Here is a 17,763-nt window from a genome sequence, read left to right as displayed (position 1 = left end):
TCATATGCATGCGTCTCCTGGCATGGCAGGTGATTGTGCCTCACCCCTTCTGTGTTCATGGCCATGCTGCATATGGCCTGGTCTGGGGAATTCTGTTGTTTCCTCCTGTGACTGTCAGGACCCCTGAGTATCTGTGCCACTGAGGATTCAGGGACCGTAGAAGCCTTGTCTACTTTCTGAGTTAAACTTTCATTTTTAATGTATCAAAAATAAATATATCAGACAAAGAGCTAAAACTGTCTCTTATTTCTAGTAGGACTTTCTGATTAGATTTGTGCCAGAGATGTTAAACCAAGGTCCCATCTGCCTGAGTCGGTGGTAACTGAACTGGACGTAAAAGATCCTATAACACATATTGAAAATGAGTAGGAGAATTTTTGCATAGTAGAATAAATACCACCTGGGGGGTCTGCCCTGAAAAGAAAACCACTAGCCTGGTGGGACTAACCGGGTCAGCAAGCGATAAATAAAAAAAATAATAAAATAAATAAATAATGGTGTTTTTATCTCACTTAACACCTTTTTGCCATTATTTGATCAAAAGTAAAATTATTTTAAAGAAGTGCTTCATTCTGTTTTTGTGTCCCTCCCAGTGCTGTTTGACTACCATTTTAATTGAACACCATGGATAGTAATGTATCCTATTTTAAGTGCATTTTGCACACAGATCTAAAAGAGATCTATCAGAAGAACTAACACAGCAGTTATCAGATTGCAAACATGATTTCGCGTCCATCATTTTTGGATGAGTACTTCCTGAGCACATTTATATCATATAAGTAATGTGTATGTGTGTTATGCGTTCCATACCTCTCAACTGTCCAGATTTTTGCCTCATATTTTTATGCCTCGGTAAAGATTGAAGTCACTAAATAATAACAGACATTTGAGTTTTAGGCTTCATATCCTTCAGAAAATGCACAGTAATGCAAAACCTGTTATTCTAGCAACTTTCTAAATTTATAAGAGCAATATTTAAAATATGTCTCTGTTTTTGGGCCTTTGCCCTCCCTAATTTTTGGCTTTCTTCAGATTCTTGTACTAAGAGGTTGAGAGGTATGCGGCCTGTTCCTGTGAGTAGTCCATCATCATGTCCTCTAATAAGGTAGGAAAGTAGTTGTGTAACCAGAAAGCAGTGTTGCTCTAGAAATGTTATATCCATATCCTGTCTCTGTTTTTTCTCTGTCATCACATTTCCATAATTAACTGTGGCTTTCAAAGGTCATCTTCAAATTCTGTCTGTCTGCGTCACACTGCACTCGACAAGGGTTTTACTGTGTGAAAACTCATTCCTGTGGATGAGTCATGTGGATCACATACGGACCTTAAGGACAGCTGTGCCAATCAAAGGATCTGTCAGTATATAGTCTCTATCTTTGCTCTTCATTTGTGTTACTGCTAATATGGTTCTATAAACCTATGATAACAATGTTCTAGGTCTTTGCTGTGAATGTACACATATCTATGTTATGATGACAGATACCTGTTGTCAGTTGTTCAGTTATGTGTTTGCATTTTATTCTAGGTTATACTTGGAAATAGGCACACACGTATAACTGAAATATTAAATTCTACTGCTTCACAAGAAGCAGCTATCTCAGAACATGCACTGTACAGTAGTGAGAAATGTTTCCCACATTACTGCAATATAGGAGAAAAAGAAATCAAACAATACTTGAGCAAGTAAAATAAATACAAATATATATATATACACACAAAAACAAAACAAACAAAAAAAACAAGCAAACTAGTACTGAGCAACTGCAGATTTGACTTCTGGGCTTATAATACCCATGCATGTGGAAAGAAATGTCTAGAACTCAGTTTAGTAGTATCTCACAAGTAATTCCACCATCTTCTCATTTCAACAACTTACCTATTTAAAAAAAAAAATGTATACTATTAACTGTCAAAATAAAGTACCAGCAACATACATTAATATTATATAACTCTGTTTAAATTCTTCAATGAGAAGTAGAAAAAACTAGAACAGTTCAGTAAACTTACGGCTTATAACCAGTGCATGTACCAGTGGATACATGAAAGCTGCACCACAATTAAGAAACAGAATATCATCACATTTCATGAAGCCTTTCTGAACAGGAGCTTTTCTCCCCAGGCCTCTGCTGAAAAAAGGGCGCAAGCTCAATCAGACTACCCCGTCAACAAATGTCAGATAAATAATAAATAAATAACCAGAGGTTTTCCAACTCTGTGATTTTTCTAGCACGGCATCATATCTTTTCAATTTTTTTTTCAGGTGACTTGTTAAAAGGATGTGAAATGAAGCGCTATGTTCAATAGTGAGTCTGATCAGTGTGTATAAATTTCTGCAGTGATCTCTCTGCTTTGACTAGACGTGTCCTGTAAAACAAACTTGGCTATAGAATATATTTTTCTGACCTGACACTGGTAGCTGTGTAAAGGTCAAGGTTTAAAATTGTTGTCTGCCACTGTCTCTGGATGGTGTCGTTTTAGTATGATTTGACTATTTATTCTGTAATTACAATTTATATTCTTTTTGGCAAATCTCATGATGTTATGTTTACTGGCATACAAGCTAGGTTGTTATTACTGCACGGTGTGTGTATTCTTTGTTCACTATCTTGATAGAGGTCTGCATCTTTTATTGCACTAAATATGTTACCCACTTTGCAGTAATCAGCTAATTGGTTGCCTACATCTCATTTCTCATTTTTTATGTCAGATAAATAATCCAGAAATTAAAAAATAATGATCCCCAATACTGAGCCCTGTGCACCACCACTGGTAACACCATCAAATGACACTCAGAGTCAGTGATGATGGTCAGGGGATATGTGGGTATAGAAGGGTATAGGGAGAAGAAGATCTTGTGTGGGGAGGTTCAATAACTTTAAACATGAGATGTAGTGAGTAAGGAGGAGAAATAATTTGTTGAGGATTGACACAGTCTTTGCTCCAACTCTAGCAAGAATGGCTCAGATCTTTACCAGGTTATTCAAAAGAGTTGGTTCCACATTCAGTTTTTCATGTAGGAACACATGATTTGTTACAAGGAACCTGAAACACCTAAAAGCAGTAAATAAGTTACAGCTGTTAGAGGGTAATTGGATTACAGTTCTATTTTCAGAAGTGATGTCTGTACCAAAAGTCAATAGCACAAACAGGAAAAGAATTGATTCATTCATCAGGTGGCTGCATTACCGGGAAGTTTCAGTGGATAGTTGCAGTGAAGAACCGAGAATGTTTGAGGTGATGAGTAGTTGTTTATAAATGACAGGCTTGATGTTGTTCTTCCCTAAAACAAGCATAAATTTGGTTTAGAATGAAAATGTCTTCTTTGTATCAGTTTCATAATCTTTAAAGAAAGATAAGCCAGAGAGATAACTGGCCACAAAATAAAGAAAAGAACATTATACCCCCTGTTTATATCTGTGCCACTAGATTATGTATCTTCCACACAGCAATGTGTATTCTGGTATTCACGTCTGAGATACAAAATTAATATGTTTGAGTTATGGCAACAGTTATTTTGTCACTGCCCAGAAATAAATGTGATTATCTGATTGACATATTAAGTCAAAATCATGTCTTATGACTGAATCTCAACATATTCTTTCAGCAGTATCTCATTTAATAACTGCCACTGGAGTTTAAGTAACAAGGCTACTTAAAATCAGCCAATATCTTGGTAACACAGAAAAAAAATCCAGCAACTAAGTACACCTTTACTATTCAATAACATTACATTAATTTCTTGCAGATTCACCACTGTCATGTATTGCTTTAATTCTACTGTTTCCTTCATAGTAGAACAGATCACTTGCACACTTGAAACTGAAGTCTACATCTGAAAATATTTTTCTGTCATCATTCTATTACTACACAGAAAATATAAAAGCAAATAAGTTTAATTTTTGAATATAAAAAAAAAAACTTGCAACAGAAAATACTGCCATCCAGTGCACCTGAAAGTCAAACTTCGGTCTTGTTTTGGAGGCAGCACAGACTACGACATTCCCCCATCCATGTTATTTATTTATTTTTTAATTATGACCTGTGTGCTTGCCAGTCAAACATCAGAGTATTACAGAGATAAGCATGTAAGTATGAGAACGGAATGGTTACTGTGTAATAAATTAACTGCCTGCATGTGTGGTTATGACACAAGGTGAAAAGTCATTTGCCCTTCTGCAGCTAGACATGTATTTGTCACACAACAAACAACACCCCCTCATACCTTAATATGCTCATGAAATGAATATGATTTCTGTTATGGAGCTGATGTATACGTTGTACGTTTTATCGTTTGTGTATATAAAAAAAAAGGTATGGAGATTTTGTCAACATGTAGTAAAGGAGATATGTAGAATAGCCACAAATGAAAAGAAATAAAAAAAGAAAGAAAAAAATGAAGGATAACATTTTTTGTTTTAGTTTTGTGCTCTGTTTAATAAGAAATAAATAAAAGAAGCTAGTGCCCAGCATGCTTTGTGATTTATTTAGGTTATCAGCATTGTGGAGATGAAATATTATTTTCTGCACGTAAATAAATCAATAAAGATAATTAACTTGAGTTATATATGAAGCAGAATACTTATTTTCTGTTACATTTGCATTTTACAAGAAATATGTGCCCTTCTGAGTACCTTGTCATAATAACGCAAATGTATCCCATTCTTTAACTGTGTTCAACCAACTACCACCGCCAAATCTCCTACAATGTTTGCTAGAGGTTTGACAAATTTTTGTATCCAGCATCATATCCACACTTGCTACGGCTTTAAAATAATGCTTTGTTTCTTCTCTTCATGCAAGTCTTTTCTTACTGGTAATCATAGGTTTAACCTTCTATCACCAATCAACATTACCAGCACACTGTTTGTGCACAGAATCCATAGAGGTGGACGCACCTACAGATGAGTGAACAGACAATAATTGTGGGTTAATTAATTGTACATCTGCCATTAGTCAGTTTGGAGAAGGTTTGTTTGCTTTTTCATCATAACAAACTGTGGTACTTGTAAATCTTGCCGCATATAAAATGTTTAACAGGTGTAGAATGTGTATTCTCTAGATGAGACTGAAATCAGCCCAGTGGGGTCAGTCTTCCACCCCATTTAACACATTGTGTAAATAAAAACTGATCTGAATTCCCGAATGGGCACACATTTACAGTACTTTCAGCTAAAAAATGCATTACATTATTTGGTGCCAGATGGTTGGACTTAACAGTCCCCCCTTCCTTGAGCTAAAATACTCTAACAGCAGGAAAAGACAAGAGACATATTGGCGATTTGTTCCTAGCTGGGTAGCCCAGCCAGCCCCATTGCATTCCAATAGCAAAGGTCAGTGGTAGGGAGTAGTCCAGCTTGCTGGTCCTATACACTGTAGTCAACTTGCTGGTCCTACACACTGTCCTACCCTTCCACTAACAGAACACCACAGTGGCTGTCTGCCTTGGGTGCATACATAAGCACAGTGATAGCACATGCTCATAAGTTGTGCTCCATGGGTTCAACACCCGATGCTCCCATGAGGTGTCACCCAAGTGGACAGATAGAGTTGCTTTCCTCCTGGAAAAATGGGTGCCCACCACCCATAGCCATCCTCCCCAGACACATCTGCCAGGCACCCGAGGCACTAATTAAATTTAGATTACTTTGTCAATAGTAATAGGTTCATAGGTGTGTACTAGACTAATGGCCCTGGAGCCTTTACAACCCAAACCCATAGAAGTTCCCTGGCATCATGCCACCCGATGTTAGTTCCCAGTGCCTCTATCAATTAAAGCCACTGGAGTGATCCCCGGGGTGAACTTTCTATTACCTATCCACTCATCAAGATTTCTCTTGAAGAGGGTCAGTGAGGTGCTCTGTTTGACATGTATGGGAAGTCTATTCCAGAGCATGGGCAGTCTCTGGGTGAGGAACCTGTCCCTCCAGCATGTTCTGTTGATTGTGGTAATGAGGTTGAGGTCTCTGGAGAGTGTGGTGCGGAGGTATTGGAATTTCTTTAGATATAGCACTTCTAACAGAGCTGGGTCAGACAAGGCTTTGTAAGTCAAACAGAGATCACCTCTAAGTAGACGATATGAGACAGAGAATAGCTGGAGTCTTTTCAGTCTGTCCATGTAGGACATGTATTTAATGCCTAGGATCCTCTTTGTGAGTTACTTCTGTGGCCTCTCCAACTGTTGCAGGTGTCTAGTAAGGTACATACCAAATGGGGCATTATACTCAATGATTGGTCTAATGATGGAAGTGCAGAGAGAGATGATGCCCACTTTCTTCCTGGATGCAAAACCCTTGATAATGAGATGTGCCACATAGAAGGACTTTCTAATCACAGTGGCAATGTGGTGATTGAAGGAGAGGTTGCTGTCAACCTGCATCCCCAGATCTCGTATAATGCCTTCAGTGTTCAGTAGACTCCCATCAATGTGATAATTAGAGGGAACTGAGTTTTTACCAAAGGGGATGACGACGCATTTTTTGGAGTTACACTTAAGGCCATGGTTTTGACACCAGTCATTGGTCTTGGTGAGGCCTTTCTGTAGGATGTCTGCATCACCTGGTTCATAGGTTCATAGGTGTGTACTAGGCTAATGGCCCTGGGGCCTTTACAAGCCTAGCCATAGGATTACCCTAGCATAGTGCCACCTGACCTTAGTTCCCAGTGCCTCTGTCGAGTAGAGCCACTGGAGTTATTACCGGGGTGAATTTTCTGTTTCCCATCCACTCATCAAGATTTCTCTCGAAGAGGGTCAGCGAGGTGCTCTACTTGACATGTATGGGAAGTCTGTTCCATAGCGTGGGCAGTCTCTGGGTTATGAAGCTGTCCCTCCAGCATGTTCTGTTAATTGTGGTAATGAGGTTGAGGTCTCTGGAGCGTGTGGTGCAGAGGGATTGGGATTTCTTCAGATGTAGCATTTCTAACAGTGCTGGGTCAGACATGGCTTTGTAAGTCAAGCAGAGATTACCTCTAAGTAGGCGATATGAGACAGAGAATAGCTGGAGGTTTTTGAGTCTATCCATATAGGACAAGTGTTTAAGGCCTAGGATCCTCTTTGTGAAGTACTTTTGCAGCCTCTCCAGTTGTTGCAGTTGTCTAGTGAGGTGCATGCCAAATGGGGCATTGTACTCAATGATTGGCCTAATGAGGGAAGAGTAGAGGGAGAGAATGACCTCTTTCTTCCTGGATGCAAAACCCTTAGTAATAATATGTGCCACATACAAGGACTTTCTGACCACAATGGCAATGTGGTGATCAAAAGAGAGGTTGCTGTCAACCTATGTTCCCAGGTCTCTTCTAATGCCTTCTGTGTTCAGTGGACTACCATCAGTGTGGTAATTCATGGGAACTGGGTTTTTCCCAAAGGGGATGACGACACATTTTTTGGCATTGAGCTTAAGGCCATGGTTCTGACAACAGTCGTTGGTCTCAGTGAAGCCATTCTGTAGGATGTCAACATCACTTAGGGAGTTAAAAATAGCTCTTTGTCAGCCAGAGTCCCTTCGTGTTGCCCTGGACTTCGGAGAAGTAGGTACCAAACAGGAGAGGACCCAGGACCGAACCCTGTGGGACTCCAGTTGTAACTAGTCAGCAGACGGACTTGGAGTCAACAATTTTCATACTGTGTGTTCTATTTGTGAGCCAATTTGCAGCTCATCTAGTGAGGTAGGGGTTGATGCCTAGTTTGGTGAGTTTATCAATAATTCCCGAGTCGAGACATTACCACTCTAATTGCTGCCTTTTGACCAGCTAGTGTTCAGGCTGTTGTTACCATACAAATATTTAACAGTTTTATTTTATTTTAAGGGAAAACAATAATTGTGGTTTTGTTATGCTAGCACAGCAAAGTCAATAAGATGTTAACAATAATAGTAATAATAGTAATAGGCGTAAATTCAAAAAGAAAGCGCCACTCGTCCCCCTTAAGTGACATTACGCCCAACGCGAGCAGGACTATGAGAACAACAGGATTCCAGGGTGTATGTGAGGCGAACGCCATCGAGGTCGGAAATGACAGCTTTTTACACCATTTAAATACAAAAGGTACTGACAAGTCATTCGAAGCAATAAGGTTGGGGGCGAGACCAAAAGAGGCAGCTACTAAGTACAAACACGCAGAGACTGGATGTAATGGCACTAAAAGTAACATGAATGAAGAACGCCATAAGGGTATAAATCAGAGACATGTGACTAATAGCTCGAACAATATGGTTCAAAAACAAACCCTTGGACATATAAAAGACTTTGATTCTTTTTTGTTAAAACAATATGTTTTTCCAGACGATTCTTTGTGTGATAAAAAACACAAGAATAGGAATGATGAGCTGATTATGTATGATGGTACGGTAAAAGACATGATTTACAAGTCTGAGGCAAAAGGGTTTGATATAAAGAAATTGCAGTTAGAAAATGGATATCTGTCTGAATGTTTGACTAAGAAAATTATACCTAAGGGTCTTAGAATTTACAAATTCCCTTTTGGGTTAGATTATGATGATATTTTAATAGCAGAATTTAAAGAAATGTTTGACAGATATGGTATGGAATTAATAGGGAAAATAATAACACATAATGATAAAAAGCTTAGCAAATTGATAGGTGAAGCAGAAATTCTGGATGGAAAAATTAAAAATGACCTTCTTTTTACTGAATATGAAGGGGTGTATTACAGGAAATTAGACAGTGTAGATTTTAAATGTAATAGAATATGTGAAACTAAATGTAAGAAATTAAAGAGGGACTTAGAAGAATACAAGGAGAATAGGGCATATGTTATTAAGAGAGATAGATTAGGGAAATTTAATAGAAATAATCAGAACAAAAACTTTAATGGGCAAAGAAAAATGCATAGAACAGAATCAAATAGGAATTACTACAACAAAGAACAAATTAATAAAGACATTAGTGAATTTCCAACTTTTCAGTACCAACAAGAATGGGATGTGGGGCTAGAGCAGGAAAGAGAACAATGGACAACAGGATGGAACAGAAGGAACAGGAATTAAGGGTGAACAAACAGATACTAGAAAATGGAGTTGTACATACTATGAATGGATATCACATTTACAACTATGCAGGGATAGAATTAACACCTGAACATTTTGAATTATGTATGAAAGGGTTAAAATTCGTCCCAACAAGGTTTTTTGATTACACCAATACTATTATAGAATTAAAACTGTTCATGAGAAAGTTAAATTTGGCCTACATGTTTCATGACAGAACTAAAATTGTAAGAAAAGGAAAAAATAATACTTTGGAACCTAGTAATAAAAGTGTGTATAATCCACCTTTAGACCCAACCTTAAATGTCTTAGAAAAAGCAATTATGGAGGACATTAATAAATTAAAAAGTAAGGAGAAGCCTACCGTAGTTAATAGAAATTTGACTTACAAACAAAATGAAGTCCTGCAAAGTCTTAAGAAAGATAAAACTATAAGAGTTATGTGACCGGACAAAGGACGAGGGGTGGTTTTCTTTGACACACTGGAATACTCCCAAAAAATCTTTGAAATGTTGAACGACCCAGACACATATCAACCAGCATCTCTTAATGAGATAAATATTAGTAACAAAAGAATAGATTACTACTTGGAAGATTACCTCTTAGAGGAAAGAATAACAGGAGAAATGTATAAATACTTAAAAGTCGAAAACCCAAAAGTAGCCACTATATTTGGGATACCAAAGACGCACAAAAATTTGGAAAACTTATGTTTCAGACCAATTGTGGATGGACGAGGGTCAAAAACATACCCTTTTGGAGCAACTATAGATAAGTGGCTGAAACATCAGGTTTTTAACAGTGATCACATAACCAAAGATTCATGGGACTTTCTGGGAAGAATTAAGGAAGAATTGTGGGACAAGGATATAATATTCGTAACGATAGATGCAGTTGAATTATACACATGCATTCCCAAACAGGAGGGATTAGACATGTTTAGGGATTACCAAATCCAAACAAAGGACACAGGAAACTGAATGCTGCAAACTGAAAGCTGTACTGTGCTAACTCCACAAAACTGCCAAAAAACAACCAGCTCAATATATACTTCTTTTATTTCGGTCATCAAAAGTCAGCCAAACAAGGTACATCCATAAAACGATACACAGGAAAATAGTCCGTTAAGCGCTTTCGATTGGTACATCCAATCTTCCTCAGAACTAATACCATAAAACTTGATTAAGCTTTTATACATTTCTTCCCTGCTACAATTCAAATAGTGCGCCAAATCTCTTAAAGGAGAAACGTCATTAAATGTAAAACTGTAAGAATCCTGAATGAATACAGACTACTTTCATCTAACTAACAATATAATAGATAAATGCTCACTAAATTCTATGTTAAAATCAACACAAAATAATTATAAAATTAATTATAATGTGTATATATTATAAAATCGAATATTAGACTGATATAAAACTAATAATACTGTTGGAAATGTGTACATATTGTATAAAATTAATATTCCAATTCATTTGTACCAATAATTGTATAATCTATATAAATATATAAATATAAATATATATATAAATATAAATATAAATATAAATATAAATTTAAATATAAATAATCATTGATATAAAATGTAGAAGATATACATATACATTACACAATGCATGAATCTTAAAATATAACACAATATGACAAAATACTACTCTACACACTACTAACCAAATTCTAAAACCTACTAAAATGCCTCCCTGGGGATATCAACAGTTGGTTATTGAACAAGGAAAGGTTTGATACTAATGTGGTCATTAAGACCTGGGTATCTGGTTGCATCAGTTTTTATTTGCCATATACTCTCCTTGAGTGCTAATTCATTCTTCCAATTACCTTCATATGTCTTGATTTGATCAATAATAGTAAAAATAAACTTATGATTTTCCCCTTTCTCAAGCACATGTCTGTATAATGCATTTGTGGTATCATGTTTACTAATCTTGTAATTGTGCTCGTATATTCGCTTTTTAATACATCTCTCTGTTTTTCCAATATAATAACCCCTACATGCTGTACAGCAGGCTAAGTATACCACTTTTTTACTATTGCAATTACCTCTTAAACATTGGATCACTGTATGGTTGATATCTGCTAATATTACTTTGTTTACCTCATTTATATAATGACACTGGCGGCATCTACCACACTTGGTAGTACCTCGAGTATATTTATCCATCACTAACCTTATCCTATCCTTCCGTTCCAACAGTCTTTTAATGTTAAGTGCTGTCTTAAATACAATCTTTGGTTTGTTTCCCAGCTTAATATCTAAACCATTTGATTGAATAACATCCCAATGTCTGTACAATATTTCCTTAATGTAATGTACATAGGGATTATAAGTAAGTACACATACCCTATTAAAACTATTAGTCATTTCCTTCTTCCTAATATTGTTGATGCCTTCAATATCACCAAGTAGCGGTTTATATTTCTTACCCATTCTGAAATAACAAATTGTGAAATTTTCTTAATCATTTTCATCGGTACCCTATTGTGAAACATGTTACATAATAAATCTATATCTTCTTTCATAACGTCCATATTTGAGGACATACGTGCGTCCTGATACATTGCCCTTTAATAATATTTTTAAACATATGGGGTGGGTGATTACTATTGTAAGCTACAAAATCATTGGAATAAGTCGGTTTTCTAAAAATTCTAGAAGTAAACCCAACATCCGTATTTCCAATGAGTGTGTCTAAATAAGCAGTCTCTTTGCTACTGAAGTTATAAGTAAATTTCAGGAATTCAGTAGTATTGTTCAGGAATTCAACAAACTCATGAATCTCATTCTCTGAACCCTTCCATAATATGAATAAATCATCCAAAAATCGGGCATAATATTCAACCTTTTCATAATATTTACTCTTGAACAAATATTCGGTTTCCCACTCTAACATGACCATATTAGCAAATATAGGCGCAAGAAGCCCCCATGGCCACCCGATTTTCTGTCTGAACAATTCACCCTGAAATGTTATATAATTATATTCCAATACTAATGACATGAGTTCAGTGAGTAAACAAATCTTGTCCCATGTGAAACCTGAAAACTTCCTGAGACTATTGGTAAAAAATTCCAATCCTACATCCTTAGGTATACTTGTGTATAAATCAACCACATCTATGGTAATAAATATATAGTCCCTATTCCATTTGTCAGGTGTAAGATTATATAGAAACTGCCATGAATCTTTCATAATATGAGGCACCACTTTATATATATGTTTCATCCACGTATCTATCAGGACTCCTATGTTATAGGTTTTAGATTTGCATCCTGACACTATTGGTCTATACGGGGGATTGTCTATAGATTTATGAATTTTGGGTATGCCTACAATCTTAGCCACCACTGGATAGTCATTTCTTATGAACTTATATACTTCATCACTAATTCTGTTGTCTATCATATATTCCTCAATAATAAGATCAATTCTTTTGTACCCTATATTAATTTGATTTTGTGATGTAACTTCATAATTTCCTGAATCATAGAGCCAATTATGCATTTTAGAATTATAATCAGTAGTGTAGCATACAACGATACCGCCTCCCTTATCAGGTTTCATTATACGTAGTTCTTTATTCCTTATTAAGCTATTCAGACATGTTCTTTCCTTTTGAGTAAGATTATCCAACTCTATACTTTCTTTGATTCTATTCTTTTTGTAATTAGAACAAAACCAATATATATCTTTACTCACTACCTGTTGGAACGGAAGGATAGGATAAGGTTAGTGATGGATAAATATACTCGAGGTACTACCAAGTGTGGTAGATGCCGCCAGTGTCATTATATAAATGAGGTAAACAAAGTAATATTAGCAGATATCAACCATACAGTGATCCAATGTTTAAGAGGTAATTGCAATAGTAAAAAAGTGGTATACTTAGCCTGCTGTACAGCATGTAGGGGTTATTATATTGGAAAAACAGAGAGATGTATTAAAAAGCGAATATACGAGCACAATTACAAGATTAGTAAACATGATACCACAAATGCATTATACAGACATGTGCTTGAGAAAGGGAAAATCATAAGTTTATTTTTACTATTATTGATCAAATCAAGACATATGAAGGTAATTGGAAGAATGAATTAGCACTCAAGGAGAGTATATGGCAAATAAACTGATGCAACCAGATATCCCGGTCTTAATGACCACATTAGTATCAAACCTTTCCTTGTTCAATAACCAACTGTTGATATCCCCAGGAGGCATTTTAGTAGGTTTTAGAATTTGGTTAGTAGTGTGTAGAGTAGTATTTTGTCATATTGTGTTATATTTTAAGATTCATGCATTGTGTAATGTATATGTATATCTTCTACATTTTATATCAATGATTATTTATATTTAAATTTATATTTATATTTATATTTATATATATATTTATATTTATATATTTATATAGATTATACAATTATTGGTACAAATGAATTGGAATATTAATTTTATACAATATGTACACATTTCCAACAGTATTATTAGTTTTATATCAGTCTAATATTTTTATAATATATACACATTATAATTAATTTTAATATAATAGAAATTTGATTTTAACATAGAATTTAGTGAGCATTTATCTATTATATTGTTAGTTAGATGAAAGTAGTCTGTATTCATTCAAATTCTTACAGTTTACATTTAATGAGCGTTTCTCCAGAGAGATTTGCATCTCTTAATGAGATAAATATTAGTAAATAAAAGTATCAAGTTTACTATGGTATTAGTTCTGAGGAAGATTAACAGGATGTACCAATCTTAAAAGTCGAAACCTTAACGGACTATTTTCCTGTGTATCGTTTATGGATGTACCTTGTTTGGCTGACTTTTGATGACCGAAATAAAAAACATATATTGAGCTGGTTGTTTTTGGCAGTTTTGTGGAGGTCGCAGCACAGTACAGCTTTTTAACAGTTTGCAGCATTCAGTTTCCTGTGTCCTTTGTTTGGATTTGGTACTTCCTATATCTGGGACAAGCATATAACCTGCTCAGCACTTAGATGTTTGTCTTTTGGTTTCACCAATTTGTTATTGTTCCTAATGTTTAGGGATTGTTTACATAAGAACACAACACTGGATAAAGATAAACAAAATTTAATAGTGGAATTTATGGAAATTGTTTTAGATTTCAACTACATTTTCTTTGATGGAGAATACTATAAGCAACATAGAGGTGTAGCAATGGGTGCTTCTTGCACCCCAGTATTTGCAAACTTGGTGATGTTAAACTGGGAGCAAAAGTATGTGTTTAATAGTGTTTTTTTTCAATATATGAGACTTTACATTAGATTTTTGGATGATATTTTTATTTTATGGAAGGGCCCTGAAAGTATCATTAAGGATCTGGTAGAGTATCTCAATAATAGTACAGGATTTTTAAAATTTACACATGTATATAATACACAAGGTATAAACTACTTGGACACATATATAGACAAGGACACAAGTAGTTTTAAATCTAAGATATATAGAAAACCATCCTTCAGCAACTCATACTTGCAATATTCCAGTGACCACCCGATTAAACAAAAGCATAGCATAGTCAAGGGACAATTAATCAGGGTGGCACGGATGACCTCAAAAAAGGAAGATTTACAAGAGGAATTAGGAAAAGTAGCTCATATGTTCCAAGAGAGAGAGTACCTGGTAAAAATAATAAACGAATATGTGGAATACATTCAAGGAGAATGGGGTAAAAAATATAAGCCACTTCTAGGTAACATCTATGGTTTGAGAGACGACAGTGGAATAAATAACATAGAAAACAATAATAAGAACTATGAAAGAGCTATGATAGTTCCATTCGGAGGTTATGCAAGGGAGGTAGAGAAAATTATAACAAAGAATTGGGCTATTTTGAAGAATAACCCCAAGTTGTGGAATATAGGGAGTCACAAACCCAATTTTGTATACAAAGTAGGTGCAAACTTGAAAAAGAATTTTGAAATGCATAGTAAGTTGAATTATAAACACGGGACTACAAAATGTGGCAATTGCCCACAGTGTAAATATATATGTACAGAACAAAATATAAAAATCAATAATTATTTACAAAATGTGGTGAAACCAGAAAGAGGGAATTGTCAAACCACTGGTGTGATCTATCTGGCTATGTGTGAAACCTGCTCCAGTTTCTACATAGGTAAAACTGAGAGAAAGTTGAAATACAGAATATATGAACACACATACCAGATAAATACACACAACTCCAACAATGCCCTATATAGGCATATCAGTAGTTCTCAGGGCTGCAAAGATTTTAGATTTACAATTTTAGAAAAGGTTTCAAAAAATCCAAGGGGTGGGGACTATAGAACATACATAGAAGAAAGAGAAATCAAATGGCAAATAAGATTACAAGCAAGCCTACCCCCGGGTCTAAATGAAATCATTACCATAAAGCCTATATTAAATAGAAAAGTGGAATTCACAAAATGAAAATGAATGTTTTATGGGAACATATGGAATTAATTGTATTCTATAAGTTTTTACTAGCTTTTTTAAGTGTGTATAGTTATATGGTATTTATATGGTTTTTAACATGTTTTTAATGCACTTAGCACTTTAAATTCACTAATCAATTTAGCAGTTTGTGACATCATGATGCAATTTAAGTATTTATAGGGGAAAATGGGAGTGGATGTAGATTCTGATGAAATCCCTGGTAGCAGGGAAGAAAGCGCTCAGTCGTGTACAACTATCGAATAAAGATTCTCGTGGTGTGGATCCCTGCCGTTGCAGTGTTTACTTTTGGTTTTCTTTTGTAGACTTGACACTGTTTGGCTCTCTTTCATAAATAATTGTGGTTTTGTTATGCTAGCACAGCAAAGTCAATAAGATGTTAACAATAATAGTAATAATAGTAATAATAATAATAATAATAATAGTAGTAATAATAGTAATAATAGTAATAATAATTATAATAATAGTAGTAATAATAGTAATAACCACTTGTTAATCAGGTAGGCCAAATGGACACACAGTTGCATTTCAGGGGTGACCTGGAAGAATTGCCTAGTTAAATGACTTGCTCAACATCACAAATTAGTCAAATGAAGGCTGAGGGAATCACACCCTGTACCACTGTGCTGGAGAAGTATCATTACCCCCCCCCAAAAAAAAATATTGTCTGTGTTTTCATGCAAAATAATCTTGTTAAAGTTTCAGATACTTTTAGTAAGTATGCCCTGGAAAGTACGGGACATAGTTTGAGGCGAATGAAATCCTGAGGAGCCAGTGATGTCTGATACACACAGTGTAAATCTTATTTGGATATGGCAGGTGTTAGCTATTAATCAAGGCAGTTGTATATATTTACCTCATATTCTTAAGGCCAATCACCGCCTCATATATTATTTGGTGTAGCAGTGCAAATGTTAAGTCTGTACACATAAAAATTGGCAGCAACAGTGCAGATCATGACTCTGGAATCCTCACTGTCACATGTAGATTTCATGATTTAATACCACAACAACTTCAGTATTATAAATTATCCTATGTCCTTTCTTCTTCCTCTGTCATGGTTCATTTATCAGCCATTTCAACATGCCTGTCCACGGATCCTCCTCTTTCAGTGCAGTCTCATATCAAAGTGTTTTTGAAAGGGGTTCTGCATAAGATTCATAGGATCATAGGAAGTTACTAGGCCATTAGCCCTGAGGCCCTTACAAGCCTAGCCAAGAATTTAGCCCATGTTCCAACAAGTCAGCACCCTATGCCACTGTCAAGCAGGGACACAAGTAGAATCCCAGGGGTGTATTTTCTGTTCCCCATCCAGTTATCCAGGTTGCGCTTAAAAAGGTTTAATGAGGTACTCTGCTTTACGTGGAGAGGGCGTCTGTTCTACAGATGAGGGAGCCTCTGGGACACAAATCTGTCCTGCCAACAAGTCCTTTTGATGTCACAGACCAGGTTGAGGTTATGCATGTGGGTTACTTGAGTGGACCTTGACTTGCGGATATGCAGCAGTCCCATCAGGGCTGGGTCTGAGATTGCTTTGTATGCCTGATAGAGGTCACCTCTGAGGAGTCTTGAGGAGACTGAGAAGAGGGACAGGGCTTTTAGCCTATCTGTGTAGGGTAGATGTTTGAGGCCCTGGAGTCTATGGGTGAGAAACCTCTGTGGTCTCTCCAGCTGCTACATGTGCTTTGTGACATACATGCTGAAAGGGGCATCGTATGCAATAATGGGTCTTGTAAGGGAAGAATACAAGGATATTATGACCACCTTGTCCCTGGATGACATACCCTTACTAATGAGGTCAGCCATGTAGAAAGCTTTCCATACAATGGAGGCAATATGGTGGTCAAAAGTCAGTTTGCTATCAATCTGGGTGCCCAAGTCCCTCATGACTGATTGCATGCTTAGTGCCTTATTATCAATGTGATAAATTGTGGTGACGTCATTCTCCCCAAAAGGGATAGTGATGCATTTTTTTTGGCATTCGGTTTGAGGCCATGTTTCCAGCACCAGTCATTTGTTTGGGTGAGACCCTCTTGGAGGATGTCCACATCACTAGGGGAATTGATGACAGCACCCAGCTTGCAGTCATCTGCAAACTTGATCAACCATAGCCCACTAGATTTGGCTTGCATCTTTGAGAAGTATATCCCAAACAGCAAAGTCCCCAAGACCAATCCCTGGGGTATACAGCTTGTTACGGGTCTACTACTTGAGGTGGCTGCCCCTATTTTGACTAGGTGGGTTCTATCAGTGACCCAGTTTGCTACCCATCTGGT

The 17,763-nt window shown here is 36.2% G+C and overlaps 1 protein-coding gene across 2 annotated transcripts in view; it reads left to right on the top strand.

Annotated features, from left to right (window-relative positions):
• KIRREL1 (kirre like nephrin family adhesion molecule 1) overlaps window positions 1-17,763 on the top strand; it is a 1,121,500-nt gene that overhangs the window by 995,377 nt on the left and 108,360 nt on the right. The window lies entirely within an intron of this gene.

The sequence above is a fragment of the Protopterus annectens genome, chromosome 17.part0 (genome assembly GCF_019279795.1).
Source record: "Protopterus annectens isolate FY-2018-M chromosome 17.part0, PAN1.0, whole genome shotgun sequence".
NCBI lineage: Eukaryota > Metazoa > Chordata > Ceratodontiformes > Protopteridae > Protopterus > Protopterus annectens.
Note: the sequence above shows the minus strand (reverse complement) of the source record. Positions and strands in the feature narration are given on the sequence as shown.